The sequence below is a fragment of the Dendropsophus ebraccatus genome, chromosome 5 (genome assembly GCF_027789765.1).
Source record: "Dendropsophus ebraccatus isolate aDenEbr1 chromosome 5, aDenEbr1.pat, whole genome shotgun sequence".
Classification (NCBI taxonomy): domain Eukaryota; kingdom Metazoa; phylum Chordata; class Amphibia; order Anura; family Hylidae; genus Dendropsophus; species Dendropsophus ebraccatus.
This window is the reverse complement of record NC_091458.1, coordinates 35,969,647-35,988,487: the sequence shown is the minus strand read 5'-3', so window position 1 is coordinate 35,988,487 and position 18,841 is coordinate 35,969,647. Positions and strand designations below refer to the sequence as shown.

Here is an 18,841-nt window from a genome sequence, read left to right as displayed (position 1 = left end):
GAATTTAGGCTCCTGGCATTAGCACCATCCTCACTTCTATACACAGTCCCCATGAATTGCCACACACTGTAATAGTGCCCACTCTGTGCCCATATAATAGCCCTCTCTGCACCCCCATATAGTATACATAGCCCCCTTTGTGACCTCATATAGGGTATATATATCCCCACTGTGCCCCCATATAGTATATATATATATATATATATATATATATATATATATATATCCCCACTGTGCCCCCATATAGTGTATATATATATCCCCACTGTGCCCCCATATAGTGTGTATATATATATCCCCACTGTGCCCCCATATAGTGTATATATATATCCCAACTGTGCCCCCATATAGTGTATATATATATATATCCCCACTGTGCCCCCATATAGTGTATATATCCCCACTGTGCCCCCATATAGTGTATATATCCCCACTGTGCCCCCATATAGTGTGTATATATATATATATATATATATATATATATATATATATATATATATATCCCCACTGTGCCCCCATATAGTGTATATATATATCCCCACTGTGCCCCCATATAGTGTGTATATATATATACCCACTGTGCCCCCATATAGTGTGTATATACATATATATATATAATATATATATCCCCACTGTGCCCCCATATAGTGTGTGTAAATATATATATATATATATATATATATATCCCCACTGTGCCCATATATATATATATATATATATATATATATATATCCCCACTGTGCCCCCATATAGTATATATATATCCCCACTGTGCCCCCATATAGTATATATATCCCCACTGTGCCCCCATATAGTATATATATATCCCCACTGTGCCCCCATATAGTGTATATATATCCCCACTGTGCCCCCATATAGTGTATATATATCCCCACTGTGCCCCCATATAGTATATATATATATCCCCACTGTGCCCCCATATAGTATATATATATATATCCCCACTGTGCCCCCATATAGTATATATATATCCCCACTGTGCCCCCATATAGTGTATATATATATCCCCACTGTGCCCCCATATAGTATATATATATCCCCACTGTGCCCCCATATAGTGTATATATATCCCCACTGTGCCCCCATATAGTATATATATCCCCACTGTGCCCCCATATAGTATATATATCCCCACTGTGCCCCCATATAGTGTATATATATCCCCACTGTGCCCCATATAGTGTATATATATCCCCACTGTGCCCCCATATAGTATATATATATCCCCACTGTGCTCCCATATAGTGTATATATATCCCCACTGTGCTCCCATATAGTGTATATATATCCCCACTGTGCCCCCATGTTCGTATGCCCCCTCTATGCCCCATATAGTTTTTAAATGCCCCCTTTGTGCCCCATAGTGTTCTATGCCCCCTCTTGCCCCCTACAATGTATAAAGTACTTCTGTGTGCCCCCTTAGTTTTATATGCCCCATATGGTTTTTAAATATCCCCTCTGTGCCCATATATAGCTTTTTCCATGCCCCCTCTTTGCCCCAAATACTTTTCTATGTCCTCTGTGTCCCCTTGTTATGCTATGCCTCCTCTGTGCCCCGTATTTTGCCACCACCCACAGTGCCCCACCAGCAGTGACCCATCCATAGTGCCCTACCCCCGAAAAAAAAAAAAAACATCATCTTACCTGTCACCCGTTCCTGCCGCTCCTCCCCCGGCAGCCCGCGTCTTCTCGCTCATCTTCCGGCGCAGGCAGCATAGTACAGGAGACTCTGCCTGGGCCGGACGTCGCAGCCCCTATCAGACGTCAGCGTGTGCGTGTGTCTTTAAGACGCACACGCTGACGTCACACGCTGACGTCTGATAGAGGCTGCGACGTCCGGCCCAGGCAGAGTCTCCTGTACTATGCTGCCTGCGCCGGAAGATGAGCGAGAAGACGCGCGCTGCCGGGGGAGGAGCGGCAGGAACGGGTGACAGGTGAGATGTTGTTGTTTGTTTTTTTCCCCCCTCCCGGCCCACCACGCAGTCTTCAGCCCAGCAGCGGCCCTCTGCTACTGATTAAGCAGCACAGCGGCAGAGGGCCGCGGCGGGGCTGTTTATTTATAATGTCTTTTTTTTTTTTTCTTTGCAGTCTGGGCGGCCCCCGGACTGGTAATCCGGCCAGCCCAGCGGGCATTTGCCCGGTTTGCCAGATTACCAGTCCGGGCCTGCTTGCATCCCACATCATCTTGCTTTACAATCACTTTCCTTTCATCTCAATAAGTATAGTAACTATGCAGATTCATTAAAGCAGTACATGTTATTGGTTACAGAATTTTTATTAACACACAATTTTTTTTCCTTCAAATCATGTTACTACTTTCAGATTGAGGGATGTCCGATGGGGTCCAAATGCCCACCCTCTATTGCTAATCTGTACATGGCCCACTGGGAGGAGACTTGTCTATATGCCTGCCATAATCCTTTCTTGGATTGTATCCTTTGGTATGGCAGGTATATAGATGACCTCCTCCTGGTGTGGCAAGGGGGAGGAGCCAATGTACAGGATTTCCACACTTTTCTTAACACAAATTGTTTTAAATTACAGTTTACCATCCAATCAGATGTGACACGTATTTCTTTTTTGGATGTATTATTCATGGCAGATAAAAAGGGCATTTCCACTTCTCTGTTCCGCAAACCCACCTCAGGTAATGGCATACTTCATGCAACAAGTGGTCACCCATCACATGTTACACGCAATTTACCCATAGGTGAGTTCATTAGGGCTCGTCGAGCATGTTCCACTGACGCCACATATCATTCTACCAGTCATGATTTACAGTTGAGACTTACTAAACGCGGATATAAAAATGGCGTTATACGGAGAGCTCGAGCCATTGCGGAATCCCATAACCTTAGCTATCGTCTTCAGGATAGATCCACAAGAATCCTCCAATCTGACACAATAACACCTCCTGTATTCTCTACTCCTTTTAGTGCCCAGTTCTCTAGCATCCGTAATATTATACATAAGCATCTACCAGTACTCATGGGTGATTTGGATTGTGCATCTATTCTGTCTGGAGGGATCAAATGTGTAGCCAAACGAGGTAAATCATTGGCAAATGTCCTGTCCCCTAGTGTCCTCACTGATACACATCATGACACGTGGCTATCTATTAAGGGGTGTTTTCCATGTGCATCCAGCTGATGTTCAGTGTGTAAATTTGTTCCAAAAGTAAAAACATTCACATCCACTGCTAATCACAAAAAATTTGACATAAAGTCGTTCATCAATTGTGACACTAAATATGTGATTTACCTTGCAGAGTGTAAGAAATGTTTATTACAATATGTCGGATGTACCTCCAGGAAGTTGAAAAAGCGCCTCGCTGAACACATCTCGGATGTCTCTGCGGCCTCCAGACTCCTCTCCAACAGGTCCTTCTCTGGTCTTACTAAACATTTTGTGAACTGTCACTCAGGAGATATGTCTTCTCTATCGGTATGTGGCATAGAGAAAGTCCAGGCTAATACAAGAGGTGGAGACTGGATTAGGCAGCTTCATCTGAGGGAGGCGTTTTGGATACTTGAACTGGATACCCGTAACCCAAGAGGCTTGAATATGAAAAACGATCTAGCTTACATCTAATAATTATTTACATTGCATTTTATGTGTTCATCTAGCCCACTATATTTACTATTTGTACGTGTTCCACATACATGTTTTCCTTTTGTGGATTGTTTTGTAATGAGGTTGTGGTTACAACCCCCTTTGTGGGTGGTACCAAACCCCAGGTGCTTGTACTTACAATGGATATAAATATGGCTACATAGTATGTGGAAGTCAGCCATGACTAAGGAGCTTAGGCTCTGAAACGCGTCGGTTCTTTCTTTTTCATATGGACGTCCATGTAATTTTTAACATGCATTTATAATAAATTTGGATTTTTTACTACACTGGCTGGAGCTGGATTCACATTTTTTGCCATTTGGCACATTGCACCTGTATTTGTGGATGGAAGTCGGCCCATTGCTATCCGTGCTCCACCAAGGATTGATACACACAGGTTTGAGGATTTGGGTGAGCTGAATTCTTTTTTGCTTTGTTGTTACAGTTTATGTGTACCATGTGTATATTATTGACCAATAGGATGTGCTCTCTATTTCTAGCCTATCTCTTTTCTCCTTTCTTCTGCACACACTCATGCCCACCACTCACAGGCAGGCATACAGAAGCACCTGTGGGAGGAGATGCATGGTGGAGGAAGTGCAGTTCAGTTCTTATCCGGTTCTCATAGAGGAAAGACACAAAAAAAACACTGTTCCTGTTGTAGTTGAGCCAGGAATGGATTTGAAAAGAGGAGAAATCTCAGTCTTTCCTTTATGACCTCAGCTCTGTTTATAGTCTGTTACTGGCTTTGACTGCAAAAATCTGTCAGATAATCTGTCATATATCTGTTGGGGGTAATAGGGCACTGACCCCCAGCAAGACAAATAGCAACCCACTGATGTATCTTGCTGACCACACACGGCTCACGGAAAGTCTGCTACGCCCAGTTGAAAGGCCTGGGGCTCATACTACCCAACTTGGCACTCGCTGAACTAGTCGGGCAGAAGGTGGTGAGATAGCACCCTATCTATACGTGAGTACGAGTGTTCTTCACTATCCTCTACCTGTCTAATAAGCTCACCTTGGCAGAGTACATAGCTTCCTGGACAAGGCTGTCCTTATTCTACCTCCCCATTACTTCACTTACTCTTCACCCTATGTCTCACCTGCACCTGTCAGAGTTTTTCCCTGCTTAACTTGTATTGCACTAAAGTAAAAGCATTCCCTTGGTTAAGTGCTGGACTCAGTCCTATTTTTGTGTCGCCACTTGGGCTATCCTCTTTTTCAAGTGCAGTGCCCGTGTGTCCGGGGGTGGGTTCCAAAACCACTCCTGGCCACCGTGACAAGTGCCCAAGTGTAGCTAAGCCCACCTAGCTGCAACACCACCTCACAGCTACCCCGAGCCACGACAATTATACTTTAGTTTAGGTTATGTTCACACTACGTGAAGAGACCTGCCGGGTCACAGAAGTACCGGCCGGATGATCTTTTGGCCACAGGGTCCTGATGCGGGCGCATCAGCGTGCGCCCGCATCAGAACCTCCCACAGCTCACAATGAAGCAACCGGCCGGAGCCGCTCGCTTCATTGTGTGAACTGACAGGTCTTTCAGTGAATTGCGGCCGCAGAAAACTGACATGTCAGTTATTTGCGGCCCCATACGGGATCTCGGCAAGAAAAGGCAGTTCCACACCGTACAAAGTACGGCCGTTGTTACCGATGGCAACAACAGCTGTACTTTTACGTAGTGTGAACATAGCCCTAAAGTTTATCTGTCATGACATAAAAAGAAAAAAAACAGCAAATATATAATGCACAATTCTGGAGAACAAGAAAATAGCTGCACCTCTCACACATGTTTGATACAAAAGCTTCTCAGCTACACTAAAAACCAACAGCAGAAGTTAGTATATCATTTCTGATATACATGAGTTCCTACTCTAACAATGGTGCAGTGTTGTTCGGCGATCACTACCACTGCAAAGCCAGCACCCACAGGGGGGAGCAACCCATAAGTCCAGCAACCCCAATGTTGAAGGCCCAAGCCCTCAGGGTCAGGGCTGCACCACCCTGCAGACACGGCAAGCAGAGGCAATGGCTGCCAGCCAACACCAGTGTGAACAGATCTAAAAGCTCACTCCATAGCTCTCAGCTAGACTGGTAAAGAGGAGGTACTTATCATGTATACCACTTCCCGCTAATTGGTCACATATGGGTCTTACTGGGAGGAGTGCAAAACCACAAGAAAAAAAGGGACAAAAAAAAATACAAAAATGCACAAGCCTGGAAAACAAGACAATGGCTGCACCTCTCACACATGTTTCATACTAAAGCTTCTCAGATACATTTAAAACCAACATCAGAATATCATCAGTTATATCATTTGATCAAACCATATTGCCTCATGTTCCACGTGCAGGTCTTCTGGGTTCCTACTCTGACAATCGCGCAATGTCGGTGTTGGTTGCCAGCTGTCGCCTCTGCTTGCCGTATTTGCGGGGTGGCACATTTTTCTCTAAGCAGGTGGACAGACCCTAGGATCAGTAAGGGCCATGTTAGATGGTCAGATATTTAGAAGCAAGTAAGCGCCGACTTGTCAGGTCAGCGATCGTTTGCTCCTTGTTCCCCGCTTCCTGTCGGAACTATATGATGCACCGACAGCAAGCGGGGATGAGAAGGGGGGCTGCCTGGACAATCTATAGAACGCCTATCGAAGATTTCATGGAGGGAGGGACAGCAGACTGGCGCTATCGTTATCAGGTCTGGACCATTTTCCTAGAGTTGCTTTTTTTTTAACATCATAATCACAAAACAATATATCTAATACACATAGACAGGCAGTTCTTTTGCAGGGCAGTACAGTGCAGAGGCCTGCGTCACTATTTCTGCAACATGTGAATGGACCCTAAAAGAGGACGCAAAAAAGAGTCATTTATAAATAAAAAATGTACAGAAACAGAGCAGTATTTTATGGGATCCCCTTGCCTGATGATCAAAATAATCATAGACATCAATAAGCATAACAGTATATAGAAAGAGACATGAAAGCTAGATTTAAATGGAAAGCATGATAAAGTGTGCCCCCCATCACTAATGGTCTTGTTCCAGACATTGATTCGATTATTTTGTTCCCTTTGATTTCTTCCCTGTCATAACAACAATGGGGATTTAAGGGAATACCACTGTGCCTTTGATGTAAATCTACATTCAAATGCTATAGATAATATTTGTATGGATAGTTCTTGTTTTCACTAATAACATGGAACTAAGCCCATCAATGGATGGGACTAGAGACTCACTTGTAAATGATTTGGCTCTGATATTGAATGAAACACAATACAGAGATACTTTGCTTATGACCCATGTCAAAAATGAGTTCCCACAATCTGCAGAAGACTATATGACTAATATAAAGCAAAAAAAGCAAGTAAGTAAACTCAGACATGGAATGGAACAGGAAGGGTCCATGTACATGGCAGAATAAGCAATCCATGTGACACTGCGCAGTGCAACCCTAATGACATATATTACAGAGATGGTCTCTAACCGGCAGACCCCAACTGAGCCCGCCCCACTGTCCTTCCTACTTGATGGGCTACCCTAACCAGAAGACCCCAACTGAGCCTGCCCCTCTGTCCTTACCTCCTTGATGGGCTGCCCTAACCAAAAGACCCCAATTGAGCCCGCCCCTCTGTCCTTACCTCCTCGATGGGTTGCCCTAGCCAGCAGACCCCAACTGAGCCCGCCCAACTGCCCTTACCTACTTGACATGCTGCCCTAACCGGCAGAACCCAACTAAGCCCACCCCACTGCCCTTACCTTTTCAATGGGCTGCTCTAGCTGGCAGACCCCAACTGAGCCCGCCCCACTGCCCTTACCTACCTGACGTGTTGCCCTAACCGGCAGACCCCAAATGAGCCTGCCGCACTGTCCTCACCTACTTGACGTGCTGCCCTAACCGGCAGACCAAAACTGAGCCAGCCCCACTGCCCTTACCTAGGGGCTGGGTAAGTCCCTAACAAGATTACAATATCTTCGGAATACAGCATCCCGTCATACCGCCTTGTGAAGTTGAATTCATATAGCGGTATGGTATGGCCTCATAAACAGCACCATACAACATAGCCATAACCTGTCCGTGTGAATAAAACATAAATATAGCCAGTCAGTGATTTCTGGGTGATATCTGGATGCAGGATGTATTAAAAAGTCATGATTAGGGCATCTTACAACTGAGTAAGAAAGGAAAGTTTATCTCGAAACATGGGCTGAAATTATCTTGGTATTACGCAAGGTTTTCTTCTTCCTTCTTTGTACCTTCATGAGGGCTCTAAGGCAGATGACAGTGTAAAGAGATAAGTTCTTGATTTTTTTAGCCTGGTTTTACTCAAAAAATTCAGCCATATTTTAATATTGTGAAAAATGTATAAATAGTCATTTAGGTTAGAAATGTATTCCCCCCCCCCAATTGCAGAATGTAAAGGGATCTTTTACCCACCAACAGTTATCACCTATCCTTAAGTGATAAACGCAGGGGCGGATTAACTTTACCATGGGCCCGGGCTGTTCACCAAACTTGGGCCCCCCCACCCAACTGTAACTATGGCAGCACTAGCGTGGTGTTCATAGTACAGGATAGTTAATGTCGTGATGCCCTGATTTGTGCAAAATCGAGGTAAAAAACCAGCAATTATTTGCCAATCATGGCAGAACTGTAGACAATACACCACTGAAAGTATAAGTCTGTCTGGGTGGCCCTGGGCCCCCCAGGAGCTCTGGGCCCCAGGCTACCGCCCGAAACAGACCTATTGTAATCCGCTACTGGATAAAGGTTACATCCGAGAAGATCCTAATGCTGGGACCTCCACCAGTTGGTCACCCAGTGCCCTAGTCCTTCCTAAGGGTGGTATTACACGGGCCGATGGGGGCCCAAAAATACCTGTAAACGAGCGCCGATCTGCTACATCGGCGCTCGTTTACTGGGCCTATTAGACGGCCCGATAATCGTTTAACAAGGGCTGCAGGGACATCGTTAGCAATGTCCTTGCAGCCCTTGTTTAAACTGTATACATACCTATCCAGGCTGCAGTGCTCCTCTTCCTCTGTGCTTCTCCCCAAGCCCCGCGCTCCGGCTTCACAGTGGCTTGTCTCAGCTGACAGGCTGCTCAGCCAATTACTGGCCGCGGTGGTCCCGGCCTGTGATTGGCCGAGCGGCCGGTCAGCTGAGACAAGCCGCTGTGAAGCTGGAGCGCGCAGACCCGGGGAGAAGCACAGAGGAAGAGGAGCCCTGCAGCCTGGATAGGTAATGTATTCCTCTTTTCATATCGTCAGCGTCGGCTGTGCACCGCTATTACACGTAGCGGTGCGCTGTCGGCGCCCGACAATTATAGGTCAGAACCCATATCAACTATCAGCCGATGACAACGATCATCGGCTGATCCTTGTCTTTATTACACGGAATGATTCGGCCGATTATTGTTCCGTGTAATAGTACCCTAAAGCTGGCCAGACATATTAGATAAATGTTGGCCAAATATGCCTTCTGGCCTTCTGACTCTCCCCTGATGGCAGATGTTGGGGAAGATAAGAGTCAAGTAGTGCGATTTTAACATGAGGTTTTTAAATCTGAGGCATGGTCCAATGATTAAACCAATTTTCAATTGTCTAATAAATAAACGTATAATGGTAAATAAGGTTTTTTATAATAACTTTTCATGATCTTTCATACCTTTCTACTGCTTTTGATGTAAATTCTTTGGTGTACATCTATCATGGTAGCCACATTAGGCTAGGGTTAATCCAGGCTGATAAAAGTTAAAACATATTGTCATATACTGTAATTTTGGACTCCTCAGGGAGTATAGAAAGAAGAACCCACATTAGATATTACAGTTAGGACTGATTCATATTCAGATAGGATGTTCAGGTGGCACCTGTACAAATAATGGCTGCCCTGTATAAGTTTGACAATATATATGTACTTTGATGTCCAACAGGTCCTGACTCGTATGTGGGGGTTTTTCTTGTCCACATTTTATATATTCACTTTTGGTGTAGGAAAGGGATGTCACCAAGTTGTCCTCTACCAATTAGGATTGTTGAGGAATATAGGGACAGCTGGGTGGGTTTAGCTCTAGGGCCCATTGCCCTTGTCATCCCCTCCCTACTAGTTTTAGAGTAGTAGCTGTTTGCTTAACAACCAGGCTATTGTAGTGTGCCACCACAGGTGGTTCCCCAAGTTCTTAAGTCACCCAGGTAAAGTAATGCTCTCAGGCGTCACATCACGTGCTGGTAGCTGCGTTTTCCACTACAGCCACTAGGTGTCTCACGTCCCCTGTGCACAGCTGCAGTCTATGTATAAAGGTTTGGTTATGCTCTAAGAACTCTATACCCTTCTTCTCTCTCACTCTAACTTCCTGTTCCTGTCAGGAGTCCGTTCAGTCTAGTTCTCGCTTCTTTCTAGTTAGTGTGTATGGGAGACACACAGCAGACCAGAGTTCCTGCTGCAATAACGAAGCCGGCCCGGCTTAGGCCAGAGCCCTTGACCGGGACCAGACTTCTTTCTATATTTTGAGACAGACAGTATGCAGTGCTGAACCCTTGAGGTGGGGTAATCGGATAATAGGACCACCCTTGTCTACGCCAAGGATTTCTTAATGTAGTGTGGAACATTGCCTACATTTTTATGGGATTTCGGCCGGAGCGTATACACATCGTATACGCTCCGGCCGGGATCCCGTGCGGCGCCGCAAATAACTGACATGTCAGTTTTCTGCGGCTGCAATTCAATAATAAAGCACTGTCGGGACACCTGCCCCTCACACCAGTTCTACCAAGGTCCGGTGCCCGTGTGTCTGGGGATGGGTACTACCACTCCTGCCCACCGTGACAAGTTGCCCCCCAAAACACCAGAGCCCAACAGCTAGTGCAACACCTGCATCCAGCGCTCCAGGCCATGGCACTATCTGCATTTCTCCCTCATTTAAAAATTATATGAATACAGCATACATTCTATTTACAGCATTACATAGTACAGCATAAGGCTATGTTCACACTATGTAAAAGTACGGCCGTTGTTGCCACTCGCCAATGTGCACTGACAGGGTTTTCTGACAAGTATACGCTCCGGCCGGGATTCCATAGAAGACAAGGCAACGTATCTTTTCGTAAAAAGTATGTCCATTGCCGACTGCAACAACGGCCGTACATTTATGAAGAGATACGTTGTGTGAACATAGTCTAATGGTGCAACATAAGTAATTGGAAATAATAACTGCTAAAAACAAGCTATTAAACATCTAACCTGCTCAGGCATTGTGGCTCCACTTGGATCTAGGCATTATTATTTCATCATGGATTTTGCATCATAGCATGTTTATTCCCTGAAAATACTTTGTAGTTGGACCATGCTGGGAAAGATACATGCAGGGAATTAGATGAAGCATTTTGTTAATAATATGCTACATCTTGTCCCATTATTATTATTAGTCCAGATCTAGGCAATTTGATTATTGGTATACTTTTTTACTTGTTTTTTTTTTTTTCTACAATATCAATAAAGATTATGGGAGAGATTTATCAAAGGGTGTAAGATATACACTGGTGTAAACATACCTCCCAACTTTTTGGAAGGCCAAAGAGGGACACTTGTGGTTCACTCTAGAAAAATCTTACAGACATTTCTCTACTTTTTAATTCCACAGGTTTAAAGGGTAAATGTTACAGCTTTCATTACTTATTTTATATCACACCTCATGGTGCTTGTTCTGGTAAAAAGTAGTTTTTATTACCTGTGGATTGGTATATGACGTCATCGCTGCATATGCCCCGCCCCCTAAGCAGCCATTGAAAGGGACAGCCTAAAGCTCTAGGCCCCACCCCCCTAGATTGTCCCACACCAATGGCCGCTGAGGGGACGGGGCCTATGTGGTGATGACGTCATGGATGGGGGCGGGGTTAATTGGTGCTAGGGGTAGAGCCATGTGGCACATAGGCCGCGAAGCCCCGCCCACATATACTAATCCACAGGTGATACAAACTACTTTTTACCAGAACAAGCACCATTTTCAGACAGTGAGCCACCATGCTGCTCAAAAGCCACTTGTAGTAATGCAGACATTTCCCTGCCTATGGATAAAGGGGGTGGAGGCTAGATTCAGAGAGGAGGGGGTGGAGCTACAGGCTTGCAGGGCTGTGATGTCACTGCTGACCCCTGTGACCTGGAAGTTCTTTATGTAAACAAACACAAATCCAAAAAGCAGCAACAGAGGAAGCAGAGACCGGGGACAGAGAGGCGAGAAAAGGTTAGGCTGGGTTTACACTACGTTTTTGCAATATGTTTTTGCAATGTTTTTTGCAGAAAATGGATGGAAAAACTGATGAAAAAAACAGATGCAACTGTGTGCATCCGTTTTGATCTGTTTTTTCCATTGACTTCCATTATAAAAAAAAAAATGGATCAAAACAGATCCGCTTTTTTTTTGATGGACACAAAACTAATTTTTGTGTCCGTAAAAAAAAAACGGATCCGTGTTGATCTTTTTTTTTTATAATGGAAGTCAATGGAAAAACAGATCAAAATGGATGCACACACATGCATCCGTTTTACATTGCAAAAACAGAGTGTGAACCTAGCCTTAGAGAAAACAACTAACGGAAATTGACAGATTACAAATTATTCCCTTTTCCAATAAGAAAAAAATGTTGGACAACCTATTTAAACTCTTTTATGGAGGCATCATGGCCAAGCAAGCAACCCTTGCTTACCCTTCATTACCTACAACAGCGTCCCCAACTCATGTATCATAATAACCCTATGTTGGACATTTTATGACCCTCCTGAGCCACAATGGAAAACGGTAACGGGACCCCCAATTACTGTGTACTTTATAATACTGGTATTCACATTTCAGGCACAGGAAACTTTTGGGTCAATCTCTTCACCTCCGATAGTTCCGTCTTTTACCCAACTCATAAGATCTCTACTTATACTCATCACAAACTTACTTTCTGCTCATCAAAGCACCGGCCTCTATGGACACATTTGTTGTTGACTTTTTTGCTCCTCGTCGGAACACAATGACAACAAACAAAAAACGGCAAAGAACTAAACAATGATCACATATGTCCCCTGACCAGAAGCACATTGAACATTTGATTTGATTTGCCTCTAATGCAGATGCATTTCTTTGGTAATCAATCTTCTAATAGTAGAAAGGACGCCAGGTTGTACATTAAGAGTTCATGCCTGTCTTCATTAACATCATTTGGTTTTTGAGACTTTTCCCTAATTAGGTCTGGTTCCCACCAGCAACTGCTAAAAAATCCCCCATCTCTCCCATTATATTTGTTTCTGCACTTCTAAATTACGTTTGATCTCCATACTGATTAAATTAGCTTTGTGGACCCGGTCGAAAATCTTGGGGAAATTATCTAAAAATCATGAAATCAATTCCTTTACGCTGCTTTAATCTTTTATGCCTCGGCCTCATAGTGGGATGGCTAAACACGTACAGACCCTATGAAAGTGTGCAGCCCAGGATAGCTTGCCAGTCTTCCACTGCCTTTGAGAACCATCTGGGTCAATTTCCTTCCAAGTTAATGAAATGCAAATATAAATTCCAGCAGTTCTTCAGCTGCAGGCTGCCCAGCTCATTACCATGACAGAGGCTGCGAGATGAGGCCTGACCCTGTGCACTTCCCCTCAATCTCATTAAGTTGTAACTCTGTCGTGACCACATTCATGGTGTCTATTGATACTGAAAGGCTTCTTTATACTAAACTAGCTAAATTCACATTCACACGTTTGTATTTACAATGCTGTTTCACTACTGAACCCCCATTAGAGTAAATCTTTCATGTCTGGTGTGAATGTCTTCTTATAGTCCCCCCTCAAAAAAATATGTAGTCACTGTATGTGTGTTATCACTCTGATATTTGCACAGGACAGATACATAAAAGATCCACATCTGCATTTTGGAGACTTCCTCCAGGCTCTTTGGTTTGCTCCCCCACAGCCTAAAAAAAATACTGATAGGCCAACTGGCTTCTAATAAATGAAGAAGTAAATTATGAGGCCGGTATTGATGTGATCAGGTACATTAAGAACTAGATGTATAGCTAGATCATAGTTCATCTCATCATTAGCTATTCATTATACTGAATTAGGAGGTTGGAAAATTCAGCCTCAAAATCTACATGGAATCTTCATGAGAAATCCTTCCATTTAAGCACGCTGCAAGACGAAATATGAAATTTTTTATTATTAAGAAAAAAATGGAAAAAAAGAGTGACGGTTTGAATTTTTACTAACACAAAAAATTGTTTACTTTTTCAGTTCCGCTAATTGGACTTGGGATCTTTTAATACAACTAAATTGCAGTAAACTGACGTTTCATTAAAGCGAATGTACCGCTAAGTACGTCACTTTTTCTTTTTTCCATGAATAGTCTATTCCCAAGTACCAACACACCCTAGAGCACTGAGGGCAGGCTCACCGGCCCCCAGTCTGACGATCTCCCCTCCCCTCTGTGACGCAGCTCCATTGATTCTAATGAAGCCTTGTCACAGAGGGGAGGTGTTTTGTCACCCTGGGGGCCGGTGGGCCCGCTTCCAGTGCTTCATGTCTGGCTGTTGCTTATTATCATTTATCACAAAAAATTGCTGCATCTAATAGGACTCTTACATCGAGAACATTGACGGACTACGCAGCTGGCTGGAAAATGCGTAGCGCTGCTGTAAAACTCTCCCCAGCTATATCTCCTCATCACAGCAACGTGAGACGTGCTGTGATCTAAAACTTATGACGTGTCAAAAGTTATTTTTAGTGACAGGTACACTTTAGAGTAAGTTTGGGGTTGTCGGAACATGAATTCTCAGCATTTGATTTTCGTAGTCTGGAGACGATAGATGTAGCCCTAGAGCTGCCTGGAAAACATGGATACAACCATAGGCCATGTTCCCACTGCGTAAAACACCGGCCGTTCTCTGACGCAACCGGCCGGTGTTACTGAAGATCATCCCAGGAGGTACTGCAGTGATGATCTTCATTTCTGTTGAATTGGAATGTGGGCGCATCCGTGTGCTCCCACATCCCAATTCACCGTTGCACACAAAATGGAAAGTGCGTCTGAAGCCGCACGCTCCATTGTGTGAACTGACATGTTCTGTGCGGCCACTATTCAATGAATAGCGGTCCCACAAAATTGACATGTCAGTTTCTCGTGTTGCCAGTTGGAATCTTGGCCAGAGTGTATACTATGCTTTAGCCAGGATTCCATTCATGCACATATAACATATACGTTGTGTGAACATGGCCATAGGCTGTATAAGGTTACATCCATTTTCTCCAGACTACAGGAATCAAAAGCAGAGTTTGGGTTTAGACGAACCCAAACTTATTGTACGTTCACTCATCTCCTCTCATGACAAATGACTGGCACCTGACAACTGTAGCGATCAGTATCCTGTTAGGGACCTGTCACATAACTATTGAAAAAGTTTCTTAACATTTTTACATTAGATGCAGTATCCATATAGTATTAGGCCCTTCTGTACCACCATATAGTATTAGGCCCCTCTGTGCCCCCATATAGTAATAGCCTCCTTTATGCAGCCCACATATAGCATTAGGCCCCTCTGTGCCTCTATAAAAAAAAAACAACAACTCTACTGTCACATAGCTTCCCCACGGCTCCTCTCCAGGAGGGATATTTTGCACTTCTCTGAGCTTCCACTGCAGGCAGCATGTCACAGAGACATTGCCAGCACCAGAAGTCTCCAGCTGCCTGTCAGAGTTGCTCTTCAAACACAAATGAAAGGTATGCTTCACCAGACAGTAAGCTGTGCCTCACAGTTTAGAAGTGCTGGGTTAGAAAAAGGGGTTAATCACAGCCACGCAACAACTTTTCGACTGATTGTAGGTGGAAGCTTTAAGGGAACCTGTCACATTGAAAATACCATCCAAACTGCAGGCATCATGTGATGTTTAGAACATGAGGAGCTAAGAAGATTGATATATCGTTTTGTAGGAAAAGCTTCAGGATAACTGGTTATTTATCCAAGTAAATCTCTGCTCATTCTGGGCTTAGTAGTCATGTGGGCAGTCCTATTCAGAGATTGAAAGCTCTCTGTGTATAAGTGTACAGGTAGTCAATCAATGACTAGGGCCACTTACTTGTCTATTCTACATATTTGGGTGGTCCTACTCAGTAATTGGCAGTTCTTTCTACGCACACATTTACACACAGAGAGCTGTCAATCTCTGAATAGGACCGCCCATTTGACTACTTAACCCAGAATGAGTAGAGACATACATGGGTAAATGAAAAGTTATTCTGGAACTTTCCCTAAAAATCTATTTATCAATCTGCTCAGGTCCTCTTGCTTGATAACAAGATGCCTGCAATTTGGATTGCATTTTCAATGTGACAGATTCCCTTTAAACCCCTACTTGCCTTTTTTAGAGGTCTCCTTACTACTTCTGTAGTATCATACATCAGCACTTTTACAGCTCCACCTACCCCAATCATAGGAGCAGGGAGACTGTTGTCATCCATAGGTGCTAACTGCTGGGTACTGTAAGCAGCCACATACTCACTGTAGATATTAACAGAATTTGCATCATGTATAACAAAATTTTACATTACCAACCACAGTCACTAGAGGCACACATGAGCAACCCCAGCTTCTGATTCATTAACAACCAACTTACCTTAGGTGGTGGATGTGCTTGACCCATTTTTATCCACTGACACATTCATTATTGGAGAAGATGGACTTCAGGAATAGCCACCATGGTTATCGGAGATACTTTCTTGCTTCGCTAACTGACAAAAATAAAAACTCCACATAAAGTTTTTCACGGTTTAGAATTTTGCACTGTACACTGTAAAAATCTTAAAAGTAATGAGAGCAGTCGCACAATTGTAAGAATTCTTCTTAAGGAAATCAATATTTCCAGATACATCCTTAACACGTCTTATTGACTAACCAGATTGATGAATATTGGGCTTCTGCAGGTCGTTCTATGCAATTACTCTATCCCAAGATGGCTGAGTGTCTAGACATGCAGCACAGCCCATGGGGAGTGCAATGGTGATGGACAAGTTGGTGGGATGTGTACAGTAGGTTGATGATGATGATGATGATTATAGTTCTAATTTTCAGCAGATGGTCATGGTACAATTCATATTGAGGTTCACTTCCATTTGAGAATAGAGGCACTGACTTTAGCAAAGTTTAGACAGGCTTTTCTTAGTTTCCAAAAAAATCCAATTCTGCTTCTTTATCTTCAGTTCTTTCTTTAGTTTTTTTTTTTATATTTTCGTAGTTAAGGAATATCAGTGCTTACAGTTTCTTATCTTGCTTTACTTAAAGGGAATCCGTCACTAGGTTTATGCTGCCTTAAATGAGTGACAGAAATGCTGACATGATCTTGTTCAGCTGTTCTCCTAATATGCAGGAGAACAGGATTCTTGCCACACCCCTCCTCTCGCCCTCCAGCTGCTGACTGACAGTTGACTGCCTATACACAGCATGGATAGATAACTGCCAATCAGCAGCTAGTGGGCGGAGTTTTCTGCTTCTCTTGAAAAACGAGAACTACTGGGCTTATGCACATAATGGAGAGGACTACTCATTGTCCATGTTATTCAGGAGGATAGCTCTAAATCAGCTGCACAGAACAATGGAAGTGATACATCATTCTATTCAGCTTCTCTGTCAATAGTTTATGCTACACTTTGATAGTACAGCAGAAACCTACTGACAGAGTCTCTTTAAGTTCCCCATACACTGGATACTTCTGTCGGCTAAACCCACCGATCATGTTGTTCTCAGAGAGTTAAGCCATGGGGAGTACTGGAGAAATGATCGATCAGCCAACAGTTATTAAAGAAGCATGGCCATCTTTAGTCCTCTTGGTAGCAAGCATTTCTTAAAACTGAACCCTTTAAAATTATATATAAATAATTAACTATACATGCAACTAAGGGAGATTGTGGGAAAATTGTGCTTATAACATTGGGTCAGTAGGGTCACAATTCAGAAAGGAAACCAGAAAGTGATTGGATCCATGGGAGAGAAGAACAGTGCAGGTCATTTTACCTAAAAACAGCACATATGTATGTGTACACTTTTATGTATGTGGTACACATCTGATTTTACTATCTTTTTTTTACCAACCTAGCTTCAGTGGGAAAAGCCCTTTATGGTGCGTTCACACCTACAGGATCTGCAGCTGATTTTCTGCAGCAGATTTCATTTAAATAACTGAACACAGCATCAAATCTGCTGCAGATCTGCTGCAGATCCTGTAGGTGTGAACGCACCCTTAGGAAGTATATGACATTATAACTATGGTTGTACTGGGTCAGGCCAGAATCTACTGGCTGAGCTTAGAGCTGTGAGGTCCTTACACAACTCTTCACAGACTAAACCTGTCTCCCTCTACTCTCCCTCCTGTGCTTAACGTCAGAAAAGGGGCATAAGGGGTGAAGCAGCCAGTATCAGAGTTACAACTGACTCCATCTGCTGATCTTGAGCCAAAACCATCATTGGGTTGAAGGTATTTCTGTTAAAAGAAAAACAGATATTCAGCAAGCAGATGCAATGCTCTGTAGTGATGATAGTCTGCAGCAGAAGCTGCAGAGAGGGAGCCCCCTCAGTTTCCCTCTTAGCTGCTGCTTTCTCATAACTTTATCAAGGCTACCTTAAAGCTCCCATTACAAAGGGCAACAGAGAGAAGCAAATGAGCGCGTCAGCAGCGAGTGGGTGAGTGCAAGGGGGGGGGGGGGCGGGGAGCTGCGAGGGGGCTGCCCAGGTGATCGCTAGATCATCCGGCCAGCCCAAAGCAGATAGCAGCGGTCTGCTGCTGCCCTCCTATTCCACAGAGTGACGGCAGCAGATCCATTGCTATATGAGTCATTTGTCTCTTAACATGTTGAAAGACAAACGACAGCAACGATGTCGGCTGATCGTTGCTGTCGTTTGTCTTTCAACACGTTAAGAGACAAATGTCGGCTGATCGTTGCCTTCTATTACACAGGACGATTATCGTTCGTAACGGCCTTAAAAGGGCCTTAAGTCTGGGTGTAATGCCAAGAACATCAGTTTCTCATACAGTATGTGACAAAAGGTGAAGTACTAGAGACAGGTTCTGTAACTGCTGGTAGAAGAAGGCATGTATTTTGTAATAGTTTTTTTTTTCTTATCTTTGCTTATAACAAGACGCTCACAGCTTATTTAAATAGAAGCTTTTCAGCTTGAAC

The 18,841-nt window shown here is 43.7% G+C and overlaps 1 long non-coding RNA gene across 1 annotated transcript in view; it reads right to left on the bottom strand.

The window, feature by feature from the left end:
- LOC138793475 (uncharacterized) overlaps window positions 1-17,067 on the bottom strand; it is a 31,624-nt gene extending 14,557 nt beyond the window's left edge. Inside the window, exon 1 of the long non-coding RNA XR_011363276.1 lies at window positions 16,285-17,067. This is a non-coding gene — a long non-coding RNA (uncharacterized lncRNA). The remainder of the gene's footprint in view (window positions 1-16,284) is intronic.
- Between the last annotated feature and the right edge of the window lie 1,774 nt (window positions 17,068-18,841).